Source organism: Osmia lignaria, unplaced genomic scaffold (assembly GCF_051020975.1).
Source record: "Osmia lignaria lignaria isolate PbOS001 unplaced genomic scaffold, iyOsmLign1 scaffold0047, whole genome shotgun sequence".
In the NCBI taxonomy this organism is placed as follows: domain Eukaryota; kingdom Metazoa; phylum Arthropoda; class Insecta; order Hymenoptera; family Megachilidae; genus Osmia; species Osmia lignaria.
Genome location: NW_027478188.1, coordinates 187,501 through 192,500, shown reverse-complemented (window position 1 = coordinate 192,500; position 5,000 = coordinate 187,501). Strand labels below are relative to the sequence as shown.

Sequence of the window (5,000 nt, the reverse complement as noted above, 5' to 3'; positions counted from 1 at the left end):
TGGTTGTTTCTTTGCCATCCGTGTTGCGATAAAAAGATTTCTCCATTGTCCAAAAAGGACGGATCGAGATTCCTCTTTCGAGAGGGAGAGAGAGGTACTTGCGGGTAACCTGGAATCTACGAAACACGCACCGTGGTAAGATTCGTGCGTCCGCCTGATCGATGTGTGTTGTTTACGGACCGGCTGAGAAGCGACGATAGCGAGTCTTTGAAAAACTATGTGTCCATTAGTTAGACCGATCGTCGCCGGCCGTGTGTCTGTTCGAATCTCGCAACCCACGATTCAGCGACAGGACGCGCGCTCGCATTCCTTGTGTGCGTTCGTACTTTTCAAGGTTTTTAAATGTACTTTACGCCCGACCGTCGAGAGGAGCGTGCCACTGGGCGTTTCTCCGACGGTTTCCGTCCTTGGACGCGATCGTGTCGTCAACGATCGAACAAACAAACAAATACGTTGGCGACGCCCGAATTCGCTCTCCCGCACGCGCCGGGTGGGAGAGTGATGTGGGTATCGAATGTGATGCGTGTTAATAATGAAAATAACACTCTAAAGATCTAAAGAGTTTGAAATACAAAATTTTACGATTACCCTGAACGGTGGATCACTTGGCTCGTGGGTCGATGAAGAACGCAGCTAATTGCGCGTCAACGTGTGAACTGCAGGACACATGAACATCGACATTTCGAACGCACATTGCGGTCCACGGATACAATTCCTGGACCACGCCTGGCTGAGGGTCGTTTTCTTAACAAAAGACTGCTTGCGTTTGCTTCTCGAAAAAAGAGTAATTCATTTCTTTCTAAACATCTCGCCGTCGTTCAACGAAAGTAGAACGTTTCGGAGCGGGATTATCGAACGAAATTGAAAGAATGAATGAACGATAAACAAAGAAAGAGTCGCAACGTACGAGCGATAGTTGGGCAGTTCGTCGGCGTTTGTCGTGGAAACGATGTGACGAAAATCGCAACCGATACACTAAATGCAGGCCGTTAAAGGAGAGAAACAAATTTCGAAATATCTCTTCGAACTAGCGCAAGTGCGTCACGGCGCGCGAGTCGTTCGTTAAAATTTATAAACGACCGCCCGTGAAAGCACCGAGTTCTCGGAAGATAATCTATAAAGATTCTCCATCCTGCTGGAAGTTATCGGATCGGCGCGATTGCTCACTTGTAGAAATCCACGCTCCCGACGTTGCCAGAAACGATATTTACGAAAGGTGTGTCAAAAATAAACGAAAGAAGCTCTCCTATAAATTTAGAAAAAGCAAACGAGTGAAATGTTTGAGATGATAATTTGCTGAAATGCAAGCTCGAATAGCCCCAGGGTTTCGAATGATTCCCCGCGCTTTATACATCTCTCTGTTTACAAACGGTGTATAAATGAAAGATCGCTTCAGATGGGTCGTCGCTGTTTGACGCGCGATGCTGTTCCTTTTTTTTTGTCTGTCTGTGCGTTTAGCTTCGCTAAACAAGTTAAATGGTTAAAAAGCGTCGAAAAAGCGAATACACACGCGACAAGACAAATCTAACGAGTAAAGGAACGCTCCGCTCCAAGATAAAAATGGTTGTTTACAATCAATACAGCGTTTCGGTACCCCTGATCGTAGTCTGAAACTGTGTAACAAAAGAGAGGAAAGCGAATGGTGAAGGAACTTCGAAGCCTCCGTGGCGTGGCTAGAACTTGTGATAAAAGTATGTTTGCAGCAATTATGCATGCTCCCGTTAAAACAGCATTTCAATGTCTCGCATGGCTTAAAGCTCTAGGAGGCTTCAACATTTAGAATACATACGGACTACTTCGTTTGTTAAAGATAAGCGAAGACCGCGCGACCATCGCTCGGTCGTCCAGTCCTCGAAAGTTTTGTTGCGTTCCAAAGAAGAGACAAATGGGGTTTACCCTTGCGCTAAGGGGAGAAGAAGAGAAAAGCAGTTGTTAAATCTAAGAGGTGTGTGGAGTACATCGCGTGTTGGTTAAAATTGTTAAATGAAGTATACGCGAAATGTTCTCTCGCTCTTGCTTTTCCTCTTGCTTCCGTGGCGCTCGAAAAGAAGGGATGATAAATAAAGAAACCTATTCGAAATCTCTTGTGGAACAAAAAATAATACGGACGGACGTTAAAATTGAACCGAGACGAAATGGATCGTCTTGCGAGTTGTCTTCGCTTTGAAATTGTTAAAAATTGATAAAAGCAATACGACGAAGCTGCAGTCCGCAAAATGTTTGAAGCAAAAAGGAAATAACACGAAAATTATGGGAACGTCGTGTCTCAACTTTTTTTTCCCTCTTGTGCTCGTTTCATCGAACGATAAATACAAACATTTTGAAACGAGAGAGGAGGAAAAATTGAATATGCGAAAGGTTGATTCACGCACAGTTTCTCTACGTGTTTGCTTTTTTGCTTCTTTTCGTTTATTTTTTTTTTTTTTGCATCGAGCATCATTATTCACCTTTCGATGAAACCAAAGAAATTGACGACCTCAGAGTAGGCGAGATTACCCGCTGAATTTAAGCATATTATTAAGCGGAGGAAAAGAAACTAACTAGGATTTCCTTAGTAGCGGCGAGCGAACAGGAATGAGCCCAGCACTGAATCCCGCGGTACCGCCGCTGGGAAATGTAGTGTTCAGGAGGATCCGTTTATCCCGAGACATCGAATTGCGTCCAAGTCCATCTTGAATGGGGCCATTTACCCATAGAGGGTGCCAGGCCCGTAGTGACCGGTACGCGTTTCGGGAGGATCTCTCCTTAGAGTCGGGTTGCTTGAGAGTGCAGCCCTAAGTGGGTGGTAAACTCCATCTAAGGCTAAATACGACCACGAGACCGATAGCGAACAAGTACCGTGAGGGAAAGTTGAAAAGAACTTTGAAGAGAGAGTTCAAGAGTACGTGAAACCGTTCAGGGGTAAACCTGAGAAACCCAAAAGATCGAATGGGGAGATTCATCGTCAACAACGCTGGCTCCCGTTGGTGCGCGATGCCCCGGATGGACCTTCGGGTTCCATTAGCGAGGGCACACCACCTTCGGCGAATGTTCCGGCGAGGTAGTCGTGCACTTCTCCCCTAGTAGAACGTCGCGACCCGTTGCGTGTCGGTCTACGGTCCGAGGCGGAGCCTGTCCGTCACCTTAACGGTGTTCGTGACAGACCCTCGGTTGCCTGGCCGACTGCGCGACGGTACTCAGACGGTATCAGGCCGCAACCAATCCATTTTCGAATGTGTGTGCGTCAGGACCGCCGCAAGCTAGGTTCAGTTATAATTACCCGGATGTACGGACTATGCGCCGTCCCCGGGTCTGGCCAGCTGTTAGCAGGAGGAGTCCTTGGACTGGCCAAGCTTTGAATTACCGGTCGGCGACGCTATTGCTTTGGGTACTCTCAGGACCCGTCTTGAAACACGGACCAAGGAGTCTAACATGTGCGCAAGTCATTGGGATATAAATAAACCTAAAGGCGAAATGAAAGTGAATGTCGTCCTCTGCGTCGACCTAGGGAGGATGGGCCTCGTTACGATTAGGCCTCGCACTCCCGGGGCGTCTCGTTCTCATTGCGAGAAGAGGCGCACCTAGAGCGTACACGTTGGGACCCGAAAGATGGTGAACTATGCCTGGTCAGGACGAAGTCAGGGGAAACCCTGATGGAGGTCCGTAGCGATTCTGACGTGCAAATCGATCGTCGGAACTGGGTATAGGGGCGAAAGACTAATCGAACCATCTAGTAGCTGGTTCCCTCCGAAGTTTCCCTCAGGATAGCTGGCACTCGCTCGAACGTTATTGCGAGTCTCATCTGGTAAAGCGAATGATTAGAGGCCTTGGGGCCGAAACGACCTCAACCTATTCTCAAACTTTAAATGGGTGAGATCTCTGGCTTGCTTGCATCAAATGAAGCCATGAGATTTTATTATTGGATCAGAGTGCCAAGTGGGCCAATTTTGGTAAGCAGAACTGGCGCTGTGGGATGAACCAAACGCAGAGTTAAGGCGCCTAAGTCGACGCTTATGGGATACCATGAAAGGCGTTGGTTGCTTAAGACAGCAGGACGGTGGCCATGGAAGTCGGAATCCGCTAAGGAGTGTGTAACAACTCACCTGCCGAAGCAACTAGCCCTGAAAATGGATGGCGCTGAAGCGTCGCGCCTATACTCCGCCGTCAGTGGCAAGTGGGGCTGGACAAAATTTGGTCCTCCATGAAGCCCTGACGAGTAGGAGGGTCGCGGCGGTGTGCGCAGAAGGGTCTGGGCGTGAGCCTGCCTGGAGCCGCCGTCGGTGCAGATCTTGGTGGTAGTAGCAAATACTCCAGCGAGGCCCTGGAGGACTGACGTGGAGAAGGGTTTCGTGTGAACAGCCGTTGCACACGAGTCAGTCGATCCTAAGCCCTAAGAGAAATCCTATGTAAATGAGGTGTCCTAAAGCTCTCAGTTAAAAAGCAACAACAAAACTGTTAAATATGGCTAAATCGAATTTATAAGAAGTAGTTGCAGAGATGCACACCCATTGGGCGAAAGGGAATCCGGTTCCTATTCCGGAACCCGGCAGCGGAACCGCATACCATTCGGGCCCTCGTAAGAGTGTTCGTCGGGGTAACCCAAAATGACCTGGAGACGCCGTCGGGAGATCTGGGAAGAGTTTTCTTTTCTGTATAAGCGTTCGAGTTCCCTGGAAACCTCTAGCAGGGAGATAGGGTTTGGAACGCGAAGAGCACCGCAGTTGCGGCGGTGTCTGGATCTTCCCCTCGGACCTTGAAAATCCAGGAGAGGGCCACGTGGAGGTGTCGCGCCGGTTCGTACCCATATCCGCAGCAGGTCTCCAAGGTGAAGAGCCTCTAGTCGATAGATTAATGTAGGTAAGGGAAGTCGGCAAATTGGATCCGTAACTTCGGAATAAGGATTGGCTCTGAGGAGCGGGGCGTGTCGGGCTTGGTCGGGAAGCGGGTCTGGCTGACGTGCCGGGCCTGGGCGAGGTGAACGGTTGGCGACTTCGGTCGCGTCCCGGGATCCGAGCTCGGTC

General features: G+C 49.1%; 1 non-coding gene and 1 pseudogene across 1 annotated transcript; both read left to right on the top strand.

Moving 5' to 3' along the window:
- The first annotated feature begins 585 nt into the window (after positions 1–585).
- LOC143307188 (5.8S ribosomal RNA) lies at positions 586–740 on the top strand. Its single transcript, XR_013064393.1, has one exon. It is a non-coding gene; the product is annotated as a 5.8S ribosomal RNA (ribosomal RNA).
- A 1,732-nt stretch (positions 741–2,472) lies between these two features.
- Positions 2,473–5,000, top strand: part of LOC143307213 (large subunit ribosomal RNA) — a 4,610-nt pseudogene continuing 2,082 nt past the window's right edge.